Source organism: Etheostoma spectabile, unplaced genomic scaffold (assembly GCF_008692095.1).
Source record: "Etheostoma spectabile isolate EspeVRDwgs_2016 unplaced genomic scaffold, UIUC_Espe_1.0 scaffold00005350, whole genome shotgun sequence".
Lineage (NCBI taxonomy): Eukaryota > Metazoa > Chordata > Actinopteri > Perciformes > Percidae > Etheostoma > Etheostoma spectabile.
The window spans coordinates 20,489-35,000 of NW_022603254.1; the positions used below are offsets into that span (position 1 = coordinate 20,489).

The 14,512-nt window shown below is 44.8% G+C and overlaps 1 pseudogene; it reads right to left on the bottom strand.

Annotated features, from left to right (window-relative positions):
• Positions 1–6,427: 6,427 nt before the first annotated feature.
• Positions 6,428–14,512, bottom strand: part of LOC116677601 (sodium/potassium-transporting ATPase subunit beta-3-like) — a 9,039-nt pseudogene continuing 954 nt past the window's right edge.

Sequence of the window (14,512 nt, forward strand, 5' to 3'; positions counted from 1 at the left end):
CATGACGGACATGCCGGAATATATACTCCAAACCGATCCTTCTCGATCCTCTCTCGATCCTCCTCTTAATATTAATAAATTTTTTTTAAATCCTTAATTGGGATATCTTGCGTTTTTACTTTATTAGAAATACGTATATACTCTCTAGCCTTCCCTTAACCCTAACCCCTATCCCTAACCCCTATCCCTAACCCCTAACCCCAACCCCTAACCCAACCCTAACCCTAACCCCAACCCCAACCCCTAACCCCAACCCCTAACCCTAACCCCTAACCCTAACCCCTAACCCTAACCTTAACCCTGGCTCTAACACTGACCCTAACCCTACCCTAACCCTAACCCTACCTAACCCTAACCCTAACCTCCTAACCCTAACTCTAATCCTAATTTATATTAATACTAATTTTGGTTAATTAATATTTACTTATTATAGCTAATTATACTAATTAATACTTATTGTCTTATCCTAGCCTCTATTCTTCAATTTCTAACCCTTACTAATTTTATCACTAAGGTTATCTTATAACCTTGTTTATGTTCCCTCAACTTTGTTTAGTTTTGGTTTTATTTTTATACAGCCGCCGCCCCTGGAGAGGGGCGCTGGAACTCCCGTCTGGATCGCTTCTTATGTATACACCTATTGGGGCCTTCTCCCTAATCATCCGTTTCTATTATGGTTTCGTCCTTGTAAACAGGCCCCTAAGCATCATGGGAAAATTATTCGCGGCGGACATTTTTTTAGAATGGGACGTTTTGATTCGTCGAAAATTGCTTTAAGTTTTAATTATTCGAAGCAATGCATTATGGGGTTTATGCCATGTTTGCACCATGAGTGCGACGGATGGCCCGTTTAATCACTCGGATACGGCTTAAGTGCTACTGTTCAGAGCTTCTGAGGACACATCCTTGCTGGTGTGTCACTCTGCATACCTGGGGTTGTGCGTTGTATGGGACACAGGTTTATGCGTATGTTTAGACATAGAGCTCTGAAACCTTCCTGGGGTCTTGCGGTGTATGGTACACAGGAAAGGTCCTAAAACTTCTTGTTTTCGGGATAAATTTTCTTAAGAAATTTTTCCTCGAAAACGATCTTAATTGGCTTTTAAATTAGCTTTAGCTTCAGCATTTCCTGGGACTGTGCGTTGTATGGAGTACAGGAATGCTCATATAAAATAACTTCGGCCTTGTTCTGGGTTCTAACCGTGGATACCTAGCGGTGTTAACGAGCGGTTTCCTCAGGCAGGCGGTAAGTATGCGGCCCCCATGTCCCGATTTTAGGGCAGCACTGTGGGAGTGGTGGTCCAGGGCATCAGGACCTTAAACGTCGCCCGTCTTCTATGAGGTTTAGCCTCGCTCAAATGCAAACAGCCATTTGCACTACATACGTATATTCTGGTCCTCATCTGGTTTAATCCGATTCTCTAAATTTTTACCATCTAAATTCCACATCCCCTGATCCGTTTTAGTTGATCAGGCCGTGGATGCAACGGGACCTAGGCCCCTCCATTTCACTTCTTTTATCCGTGAGCTAACTTAGCTACTAGTTCGAATATAGTTTTGGATCAGTATGTTATCTTTATAATATTAATCCTTTATTGTTAGACCTCTTAGGATCTTTTTTACCTTTCCCTTACCTTTTACTTACCTTTTACTTACCTCTTTCGCCGTATCTTCGAATGCGTCCACTGTCGTTGAATGATGTCGTTAATTTATGTCCAGGTGATCACCTTTAGCCTCCTAACTCGCTTCGTCTAAAACCTTTCTTCCGGTTTAACATATTAATATTGACGTTTTATCTTATTTTCCCTTATTTACGCTCGAACAATTAAGCTGCTTCCTTCCGTAAATTAGTTAACCGCTGCACCTAATTTTATTTACAAAATTTAGTCCCTTCATTAAAACGTAGTTTTCTTAATTTCAATTTATATGGTTACAACTTACATCCATAGATCTAAAACTATTAACTAGGGGACACACCCCGGAATTGATCGATCCTGGTGGGCCGCCCTCAGTGGAGAGTGTCTAGAAGGTAATGGCCGAAACACTCGATGATACTGGGGTTCTCTACTGATGATGTGTCCGTAAAATTATGTGTTAATATTAAACTTATATGATTTATTACTTTTAAAACATAGAGACTTTAAATTATAACCCTTCCAAATATATTAAAGTTCGTTTTGCTTCCCTTTTATCTTTTGACCTTGGCCCTATATTCATAAATCCTACTGGCAGGGTATCACACGATGGTTCGGCGGCGAGGTTTTCTCCTTCTAACTCCTAACCCCTAACCCTAACCCTAACCCCTAACCCTAACCCCTAACCTAACCCTAACCCTACCCTAACCCTAACCCTAACCCTAACCCCCTAACCCTAACCCTAACCCCTACCCCCACCCTAACCCTAACCCTAACCCCCCTAACCTAACCCTAACCCTAACCCTAACCCTAACCCCCTAACCTAACCCTAACCCCAACCCTAACCCTAACCCTAACCCTAACCCTAACCCTAACCCTAACCCTAACCCCTAACCCTAACCCCCCTAACCCTAACCCTGTATATATGTATAAATACACAACAGCAATTTTGGGGGTTTTGAACAACTCCATGAACCATGACAAATGACATGTCTAAACACTCAGGGGGACGCCCTGAGCACCGGGAACACACTGCCAACGCAATACAATCGTCCTAGTCGAGAACCGTAAGTCGTAGAGACAAGCGGACACTTCTGGCGTGTCCAGAGACCCGTAAATGGGGAGGCGGAGCTTGGTTTCATCCCTCTATCTCCTTTCGTTTTTTGTCTATTCAATGTTTTTCGTCAAGACGTGGTGTTTACCCCCTATCCTAACCCTAACCCTAACCCTAACCCCTAACCCTAACCCTAACCCTAACCCCCCTAACCCTAACCCCTAACCCTAACCCAAACCCAACCCTAACCCTAACCCTAACCCTAACCCCTAACCCCTAACCCTAACGGATAACAGATAAACGGAAGTCATTGCTCTGGGACCCAAGCACCTCCGTGACGCATTATCCAAGATATAGTTACTCTGGATGGCATTACCCTGGCCTCCAGCACCACCCTGGCCTCCAGCACCACCCTGGCCTCCAGCACCACCCTGGCCTCCAGCACCACCCTGGCCTCCAGCATCACCCTGGCCTCCAGCATCACCCTGGCCTCCAGCACCACCCTGGCCTCCAGCACCACTGTGACGAATCTTGGAGTTATCTTTGATCAGGACATGTCCTTTAATTCCCACTTAAAGCAAATTTCAAGGATCGCCTTTTTTCACCTACGTAATATTGCAAAAATCAGGAATATCCTGTCTAAAAATGATGCAGAAAAACTAGTTCATGCATTTGTTACTTCTAGGCTGGATTACTGCAATTCTCTGTCCGTCTAAACTTCAAACGTGCCTTCAGGATATTAAAACCTGGATGACCTGTAATTTTCTAATGTTAAACTCAGATAAAACGGAAGTCATTGCTCTGGGACCCAAGCACCTCCGTGACGCATTATCCAAAGATATAGTTACTCTGGATGGCATTACCCTGGCCTCCAGCACCACCCTGGCCTCCAGCACCACCCTGGCCTCCAGCACCACCCTGGCCTCCAGCATCACCCTGGCCTCCAGCATCACCCTGGCCTCCAGCACCACCCTGGCCTCCAGCACCACCCTGGCCTCCAGCACCACTGTGACGAATCTTGGAGTTATCTTTGATCAGGACATGTCCTTTAATTCCCACTTAAAGCAAATTTCAAGGATCGCCTTTTTTCACCTACGTAATATTGCAAAAATCAGGAATATCCTGTCTAAAAATGATGCAGAAAAACTAGTCCATGCATTTGTTACTTCTAGGCTGGATTACTGCAATTCTCTGTTATCAGGCTGCTCGGAAAAATCCATAAGACTCTACAGCTGATCCAGAATGCTGCGGCACGTGTTCTGACAGGAACCAGGAAAAGAGACCACATCTCTCCTGTTTTAGCTTCTCTGCATTGGCTTCCTGTAAAATCTAGAATAGAATTTAAAATCCTTCTTCTCACCTACAAAGCTCTTCATGGTCAGGCTCCATCTTATCTTAAAGGGCTCATAGTACCTTACAACCCTGCGAGAGCACTACGCTCCCAGAATGCAGGGTTACTGGTGGTTCCTAGAGTCTCTAAAAGTAGAACGGGAGCCAGAGCGTTCAGCTATCAGGCTCCTCTCCTGTGGAACCAGGTTCCGGTCTGGGTCCAGGGACCAGAGCGTTCAGCTATCAGGCTCCTCTCCTGTGGAACCAGGTTCCGGTCTGGGTCCAGGGACCAGAGCGTTCAGCTGTCAGGCTCCTCTCCTGTGGAACCAGGTTCCGGTCTGGGTCCAGGGACCAGAGCGTTCAGCTATCAGGCTCCTCTCCTGTGGAACCAGGTTCCGGTCTGGGTCCAGGGACCAGAGCGTTCAGCTATCAGGCTCCTCTCCTGTGGAACCAGGTTCCGGTCTGGGTCCAGGGACCAGAGCGTTCAGCTATCAGGCTCCTCTCCTGTGGAACCAGGTTCCAGTCTGGGTCCGGGAGGCAGACACCGTCTCCACATTTAAGAGTAGGCTTAAGACTTTCCTATTTGATAAAGCTTATAGGTAGGGCATAGAATCAAATATTGTTAGGGAGTAGTAGTTAGTCACATAGTTTTCAGATTTATCTATCATATAATCAAGAATATAATAGAACTAAAGGGAGACTTGGCATACAGCCCGATCCGGTTGGGGAGAGTTCTAGCCTGATGTGATCCGGTTGGGGGGAGTTCTAGCCCGGCCGGGCTGGAGCTCTCTTTACCTCGTCTCTCTTGGTTTTGCTGTAATAGTTTTAGACAGCTGGGGATTTATTTTGATACACTGATCTCCTCTCTCCTCTATCTTTCCATCTTTTCATTTATGTGCATCCATGTCCCAGAAATGCCTGTTACTAACCTAGTTACTAACCTAGTTACTATCCTAGTTACTAACCTAGTTACTAACCTAGTTACTAACCTAGCTCTGGGGAGTCCTTATGTTCTTTTTTTTCCCCAGCATGTTCCCTCGGATCAGAGAAGCTCCAAAATCATGGAAGCAGCTGTCGCAATTCTCCTGCTACACGTTCTGCGGTACCAGGTTCATCTGCTACACTGCAGTGCCCTGCTACGTCCTGCAACATCCTGCAACGTCCTGCTACGTCCTGCTACGTCCTGCTACGTCCTGCTACATCCTGCTACGTCCTGCAACGTCCTGCAACGTCCTGCTACGTCCTGCTACGTCCTGCTACGTCCTGCAACGTCCTGCTACGTCCTGCAACGTCCTGCAACGTCCTTCTACGTCCTGCTGTGTCCTGCTACGTCCTGCTACGTCCTGCTGTGCCTTGTAATGCCGCACAGCGTCCTGCTATGCCATGAACTACCACAAAGAACTGCTACAAACTACTAACTTTCTATTTTTGTTATTGCCACTCTTCATTAACCCCAACCGGCCCGTCAGACACCGTCTACCAAGTTTTTCCTCTCCACTGTGGCCCTGTTGCTGCTCTGGAGGAAACTACTAGAACTGTTGGGTCCTTGTAAATTCTGGAGTGTGGTCTAGACCTGGTCTATCTGTAAAGGGTCTTGAGATAACTCTTGTTATGAATTGATACTATAAATAAAATTAAATTGAAATTGAAAGTGAATGTGACTGCCCGAGCCTACCTTTAGTCTCCATTCAATTGCGTAGTCATCGGACGCGTGGGAGGCTAATGGGATCCGAACACACCTAACCCTAACCCCCTGACCCTAACCCTGACCCTTACCTCGTTACCCCGTTACCTTGTGTACTAAGTCAATGTGCTTTATCTGTTGTCAGGTCGTTGTCATGGCGCGAGCCGGTCTCTGAGTCTCTCCCTTGTAGTTTTGTTCCTGGGGTTTTTAGATATTCCTTTTTGCTAGTTTTACCTTCTTACTTCAGGACAGTTTTTTTTTGTAGCTTAATTTAATCAACCTTTGAAATTCATGTTGCTTCCTTGTTTAAACTTTGCTTTTTTGGGTCCAAGCCTTCAAAATCCTGACAGGGAAACAGCTATTTCATATATTTTTTTACCTGTATCGTTTATTTCATATCCTTCTTTAATATATTTATGTCTGTGTGTTCACCAACCACCAAATGCTACTTAGTTGGTACTTCCTCACAGTGTACATGTTAACACCATCTTCCTTCTAGCTTTTACACTGATGGGTATAGATGAAGAGTGCTCTTTTTAAATGAATCTTTGTGTTTAATTTGCAGCAGTGGAGATCATCAGTCTTGTTTCCTGTTGTCATTCCTTCAGTCGACAGAAACATGAATAATGAAACCATACATCAGTCTGTTTCAGACATGCTAGAAATTACAATCTTAACCCAGACTTGCTGAAGCTGATTGGATCTGTGCTGTAAACACAACGGTAGTCTTTAAAAATACTCACGTAAACATTTAAAAACATCTGTGCAATAGTAGGTTGTAAACACATTGGCAGACCTTATTATATCCATAAAGTATATTTTAAAAGACGGGTGAAAGTCCCAGCAGGCGGCGCGCCAAGGCAGCCTCCTATATCCCAGTGCAATGATCGGCCTCTAGAGGGCCTGTATTATCTAAGTATTATTAATTATTCAACGAGAGTATTGTCTGTCCTACTTACTGTTACACTGAGACGAATCAAAGATTAAAGAGGAAACTAGAAGTAGATCATTTGTAGCTTTCTGCTGTTATGAATCTATCTTTAATCTTCCTTGAAGTGGTGTGCATGAACTGAAATATGCTGTTGAATGATGTTCATGTATGGCCATCAGTAATCAGATTACTGCCTTTCCATCCTACTGCCATTTTGGACTGATTGTCTCAATTTTTAAACTGAAAATTCTGTTCAGCAATCTGGAAAAACATCCCTGTTGATACAAAATGAAAAAGTCAGTGCAGTATTATAAAAAGTGTAAAGGCAGTTTCAGGATGAAAAAAGAGTAATCTCATTACTAACCAGGTGTGTGTGTGTGCTTGCTGCCCTGCTCGTTACACACTGCTGGGATCCTTTTACATCACTATTAGACACTTACATTTAAAAACAACGTGTGGGGGTGCATCTGGCTCACATGCTTCACACAGACCTGATCTGATCCGTCGGTCTGAACCCTAAAACCAGACTCAAGAAGACCACATTCAGGCGTCCAAATCAGATCAGGTCTTAAAAGTAAATTGTCCTAAACTGGACAGTTAGTTCCAGTTTCAACACAGTTTGTGGTATCCTTGACAACTGGTAGACGTGGTTACTCCGACACTTTGACCCGGAAAACAACCCGACCCATGAACTTGTCCCGGTCGTCGTCGTTACGCAGGTTGGTTCCCTCGAGTTTACACTCCACCGTCTGCTCCACGTTCAGGTCTTCTCTGGAGAGCAGCAACTGCACGGCAACCAGCGGCTGCACGTAGTCCGCCTGGGGGGGAGAGTTTTGTGAAACTACATTTCTAAATATTATTAACTTATTACCTTTACCGACCACACATCTTTACTCACATGAGCTTTGTTTCCGTAGTACGGAAGAACATTTTATCCAGACGAGCATCTGATGGGTAGAACTGCATCCGTAAGGGACTGGCTCTCTTCACAAAGAAATACACAGGGTTTCCTTATTTGTGTATATAATAGGTAGTGTGTGTGTGTGTGTGTGTGTGTGTGTGTGTGTGTGTGTTTGTGTGTGTGTGTGTGTGTGTGTGTGTGTGTGTGTGTGTGTGTTTACCTTGGCAGTACAGTTTATGTAGGGGTCTCCTTGTGGTTTCAGTCCGATGACCTGCAAACAGTTTTATTCATTAAACTAAAGTATTATTTCTTATATTATTGTTCTATTCATATTTTTATAATTTGTATGTTGAGAATTCACTGAAATAAAATCAGAATCTCTCTGAACGCAATACTTGTTAAATTAGATTAACCTCTGCAGATATACTCTGTGTGTGTGTGTGTGTGTGTTGGGGGGAAGGTAACCTGCACGTCACATTATGTGATATTTAGCTTTGGCTAAATACAATATTTAGCCAAGAAATTACCCTACGCTTTTGACTGCTTTTTTCTAGAAAACTAATCAAACTAGAAGACCGGTCCAACTAGGAGACCACTCCGACCAGAAGACCAGTCCAACCAGAAGACCAGTCCAACTAGAAGACCAGTCCAACTAGAAGACCAGTCCGACCAGAAGACCAGTCCAACTAGAAGACCAGTCCAACTAGAAGACCAGTCCAACTAGAAGACCAGTCCAACTAGAAGACCAGTCCGACTAGCAAAAATAATCAAACGGAAATAGATGTCAGAAACATGCCGGAGCAAACCACTGATGTGGGTGTTTTTGTGCTCCACATGTTTCTATACCCTGTGTGATGAATTGTGCTCCGTGTGTTTCTAGAGGCCGTGTGTGATGAATTGTGCTCCACATGTTTCTATAGGCCGTGTGATCAATTGTGCTCCACATGTTTCTATAGGCCGTGTGATGAAATGTGCTCCACATGTTTCTATAGGCCGTGTGATCAATTGTGCTCCACATGTTTCTATACCCTGTGTGATGAATTGTGCTCCACATGTTTCTATACCCTGTGTGATGAATTGTGCTCCACATGTTTCTATACCCTGTGTGATGAATTGTGCTCCACATGTTTCTATAGGCCGTGTGATGAATTGTGCTCCACATGTTTCTATAGGCCGTGTGATGAAATGTGCTCTGTGTGTTTCTATAGGCCGTGTGTTGAAATGTGCTCCACATTTTTCTATAGGCCGTGTGATGAAATGTCCTCCGTGTGTTTCTATAGGCCGTGTGATGAAATGTGCTCCACATGTTTCTATACCCTGTGTGATGAAATGTGCTCCACATGTTTCTATACCCTGTGTGATGAAATGTGCTCCACATGTTTCTATACCCTGTGTGATGAAATGTGCTCCGTGTGTTTCTATAGGCCGTCCAACGACATGTGCGCCGCAAGTTTCCAACTTTTATTTAAAAGAGTTAAGACTTCCATGTTCCTCTTCACTTTCTTGTACATTAACAACGGAGCCAGAAAGACTTCCTGTTGCTGTCATTAGTGCTGCGTTGGTTTCTCATAGACAGACATCCTGATGGATGGACTTTAACCATCATAACAGTGCTTCACTGACCCGGTTCATCTTGATGATGATGCACGGTTTCCCCTCAGCAAATCCAAAGCTGGAGTCGCGCAGCCCGGAGCACTGACTCAGCATACTGCGCTTAAACTGACAAACCTTCTTGATTGGCTCCTCGTCCTGTTCAGTGTATTCACCCACCAAACACAAGTCGTTCCGCTCCTGGATAGTGTCATTGTAACCTGCAGAGAAAAACATTCAAAATGTGGTGTCTGATGAGAGAAATTGGCGTCCTCTCAAACTAAAGACTAGTATATACGTTAATTCTAGGAGGGAACCAATCAGCATGTCAGCTGTGGAGAGGCTATCCCCCCCGCTGGATGTCCACAGGTAGATTCAGTGTGATAGAGTCATCTTAAAGAGTTCATTACCATGTCAGAATGATGATTGTGATACATTGAATCTCTTAGTTTGTTTTCTTGGTTACATAAACATATAATCACTCTTATCTACCTGACCCGTCTACCTGCTCACCTGTAGCCGCCCGTTTACCTGCCTGGTTACATAAACATATGATCACTCTCATCAGGAAATGTCTGTAGGACATCACAAAAACTGTTTTGTGTCAAATGACTGATGGACTTGTAAATGGTTGATTCTCCCTGTTCTCATGTCTTCTCCCCTGCTTTCCTCAAACCGTCCACTAGATGTCCTGAGACTCTGTCCTGAGATCATTCCTGTCCCCCCCTCCCCACACACACCCTATGCAACGTTCAGCCCTGACAACACATTAAACATGTTTGAAACTCAACACCCTGCTGTCTTTTTAGATGGAGTTCAACCAGAAAACCAAGACTCTGATTGGCTCCAGATCCACCTTCCTCATCCTTGCTGAACATGTCAACACCATCAAATACCAACTCCGTGCTTCCTGCCTCCATGGTGGTTCAACATGCTCACGCTCACTTCCCCTAACCACTTGCCCGCTGCCATTTTAAGTGTTGTTCCAATTGTCTGACAAACTGAAGTAGACTTGATGAGATGGACCCTCCGATGGCTGAGGAGACAAGTGAACAACGATGGACACTCCAGAGGTGGATTGCACCCACAATCCATTGCAATTATGCATTTTGAACAAGACCAGCCATCCATGGTTGGGTGGCCGGGATGTACAACCACTAAAAGTACTGTTGCTGACCACCAAAGAAGGAAATGAATGAACTTTATAGTTTCCTCGTTGTTAGCTTAATTTACTTCGACATGTAATATAACTAATGTCATTTAATATTTAACTTATTTTGTGTTGCGCCTTTCATACATGAATACTTTACAAAATGAGAAATGCATGTTATAAGCAGACAGAATACACAAAACAGGGATAGAACGTGATAACAGTAAAATGGATAAAACAATTTACTTGATTATTTATGAGCCTTCAACTTGCAGTCAATCAGGATTGTTTCTGCTAAAAGTAAAGAAAGGCAGGTGTGTTCCCATCTACCTGCTGACCTGTAGCCACCCGTCTACCTGACCGTCTACCTGATCACCTGTAGCCACCCGTCTACCTGCTCACCTGTAGCCACCTGTCTACCTGATCACCTGTAGCCACCCGTCTACCTGCTCACCTGTAGCCACCTGTCTACCTGATCACCTGTAGCCACCCGTCTACCTGCTCCCCTGTAGCCACCCGTCTACCTGACGTCTACCTGCTCACCTGTAGCCACCCGTCTACCTGATCACCTGTAGCCACCCGTCTACCTGATCACCTGTAGCCACCCGTCTACCTGACTGTGTACCTGGTCACCTGTAGCCACCCGTCTACCTGACCGTCTACCTGATAACCTGTAGCCACCCGTCTACCTGCCTGTCTACCGGCTCACCTGTAGTTGCGCATCTACCTGCCTGTCTACCGCTCACCTGTAGTTGCGCGTCTACCTGCTCACCTGTAGCCACCCGTCTACCTGACCATCTACCTGACCGTCTACCTGCTCACCTGTAGCCACCCGTCTACCTGCCTGTCTACCGGCTCACCTGTAGTTGCGCGTCTACCTGCTCACTTGTAGCCGCCCGTTTACCTGCCTGTCTACCGGCTCACCTGTAACCGCCCGTCTGACTTTTCCATTTCTAAACTGATGCTTGACAATCTCAGAATGGAAACCTGATGCCCTCCATGTTTGACACGTGATTTGTGTGTTAGTGTTGTTCTAATCCTGCAGAAAGGTTTCTCTTAGGGTCAGGATATCTTAGGGTCAGGGTCTGGGTCTCTTCAGTGTCTCTCAGGGTCAGGGTCTCTCAGGACAGGTTTGTACTCACGCTGCAGGAGCTCGTGCAGGTTTTGAATGTACTGGTTGTAGTTCATCGGGTCACTGCGGTTGAAGGAGATTTCAGCAGCATGCGGACGAATCACCAAACCTGCACAAAACAAATGGATCTCTAAGGAATAATCAGAGAAGCCCTAATAAAGCTGAGAAGTTAAAAACACATCAAGAGATTATTAAGAGATGTATGAATGGTTGATGAGGCAGCAGCATGGATTCAGTGTTTAACGTGTTTTTCTGATCCAGCCGTTGGCTCTTTGTTTTCAGCAGACTGTCCATGTTTGGGATTGGTCATACGTTGCACAGGGTTGACTTAAGATATGTTCCAAATGAACATTTTTCAAAGTCTCCAGTTTTCTACAACTTTACTCTATGTCCCTTTGATCACTAGTTGAACATTGATAGATCTTCTTGCAGGAAAAATCCTCTGTTCTGCTCTTCACACCACGGTGACCGGGGTAATATCATGTCCTGTAGTTGGAACTAGCCATTATGGAGTTAATGCATCTGGGTGTGACAGCAGTTGTTAGTGAAGCCAGATTCATCCCTCCTCATCTGCGAATCCGATATCGGGTTGCAGGGGCAGCAGCTCCAGCAGGGGACCCAAAACTTCCTTTTCCCAAGCCACATTAACCAGCTCCGACTGGGTGATGCGTTCCCAGGCCAGGTTGGAGATATGTGTGCCAGTTGTCCACCTAGTCCTGAGTCTGCCTCAATGCCTGTCCCAGCTGGACGTCCCTCCACCTAGTCCTGGTCTTACCCAAGACCTCCTCCCAGCTGGACGTTCCTGGACCACCTCCCTAGGGGGGGCGCCCAGGAGGCATCCTTACCAGATGCCCGAACCACCTCAACTGGCTCCTTTCAACGTGAAGGAGCAGCGGCTCTACTCCGAGCTCCTCTCGGAGGACTGAGCTTCTTATACTGTTAACTAATTAATTTAATGCCGACAATTTTTAATGCGCGTTAACACAGTTTTTATTATTTCTTTATTATTGTAAAAGTTTGTTGCTCACAGGCTTTGTAAATACTGCAAAGTTGAATTTTCTAATCACCGGAGTACTTCCAGTCTGAAATATCACCTGACAGTTGATACCAGCCAATCATTCAACGACACACACACAGTGGGCGGGGCTTTGGCAGGCTACGTTAGATGCAGCGTGGGGGGGTAGAGATAAAAAAAGGCAAGAGACGCTAACAAATGCCATAGCAACGTGGATAGGTACAGACTGCAGGCCCATTAGGGTGGTGGAGGACATCGGTCTGGTGGAGGACATCGGTCTGGTGGAGGACATCGGTCTGAGAATTGCAACAATGACGGCAGAGCATTATACTGATGAAAAGTGGGCGCTGCATTCACGTGCTCTGACTAATGAAACAGAGGACAGACGTTATGCTGAGACATGCGCGAGACACTTTATTGAAGTTACACAGCAGTTGAATGTGTCAAATAAAGTCCCCGCAGTTAGGACAGATAGGACAAATAGATACAAAATCTGATCGCTGCTGCGAGACTTCTGCCTTCTGATCATGTCCCCTGCTTTGTGTCTCCAGCATTCTGTCCCAGTGTCTCTGCTGTACAGTGCGTTGGACAGTGTCCCTCAGTGTCTCTGCTTAACAGCGTATTTGACAGTGTCCTTGCATAAGAAGGAGTCGCTTATGCAACACGTTCCAACCAGATGAATCCATCTCTGGACATGATAAATACATTATGTTTAAATTGAGATGGAACTAAATATTTTACTTAACTGCTGCTTTATAAACTAAATGCTGGGAAGTTTTTGCAGAACAAATGTTACGGCACTTTGTTCATATGGCAGAACATTTTTTAAAAAATGCACTATATACACTACTTTGAATTTATTTAATTTTGCAATTAATCGTGATTAATCAGGGAAATAATGCAATTAATCGCAATTAAAACTTTTAATCGCTGCCCAGCTCTATTAAATGTATTTTTAATCGTGTGACCTGCTAAATAATCATCAAAGATTTACTGGGACTGTTGTTTCTTATTCTGCTGAGAGACGGACCTCTGTTGGTCCTCACCTGTCCAGGTGTCCTCACTGTCCAGGTGTCTTCACCTGGACACATTCTTCCTCACTGTCCAGGTGTCCTCACTGTCCAGGTGTCCTCACTGTCCAGGTGTCCTCACTGTCCTCATGTCGTCAACTGTCCTGGTGTCCTCACCTGTCCAGGTATCCTCACTGTGTTGTTTTAAGACATCTGACCTTGTTTTCATGATTTATAAAACAGTGTCTTGAGTAATTTCACTTCATGTTTTTAATTTAAGGCCAATGATCCAATCACCCAGTGGAGCTACAAGGATAAACCTGTTTTAAATAATAGTAATAATAATTATTATATATATATATATATATATATATATATATATATTATATATATATATATATATATAGGTGTAATGATGAAGTTATGAAAGCGTTGACCCGTCCTCACCTGGATTGGCCACCCGGTCCTGATAGCGCGGGACATTGTCATCCAGCGTCTGTAACATGACCCACATGGTGAGAGAGAACATCCCCGCCAGAAACCCGTAGAAGACCAGGTAGAAGAGGAGGATCAGCCTGGGGGGGTAAACAAAACCTTATTCAAACACACAGAGCACAGAGAGACAGGTACAGCTCCTCTGTTATCATCCCTGCAGTAGACAGACAGGTAGAGAGATAAATAACATCCCAGAGTCCGGTCTAGACCTGCTCTTTATGAAAGACCTGGGAGATAAATAACATCCCAGAGTCCGGTCTAGACCTGCTCTTTATGAAAGACCTGGGAGATAAATAACATCCCAGAGTCTGGTCTAGACCTGCTCTTTATGAAGACCTGGGATAAATAACATCCCAAGTCTGGTCTAGACCTGCTCTTTATGAAAGACCTGGGAGATAAATAACATCCCAGAGTCCGGTCTAGACCTGCTCTTTATGGAAGACCTGGGAGATAAATAACATCCCAGAGTCCTGGTCTAGACCTGCTCTTTATGAAAGACCTGGGAGATAAATAACATCCCAGAGTCCTGGTCTAGACCTGCTCTTTATGAAAGACCTGGGAGATAAATAACATCCCAGAGTCTGGTC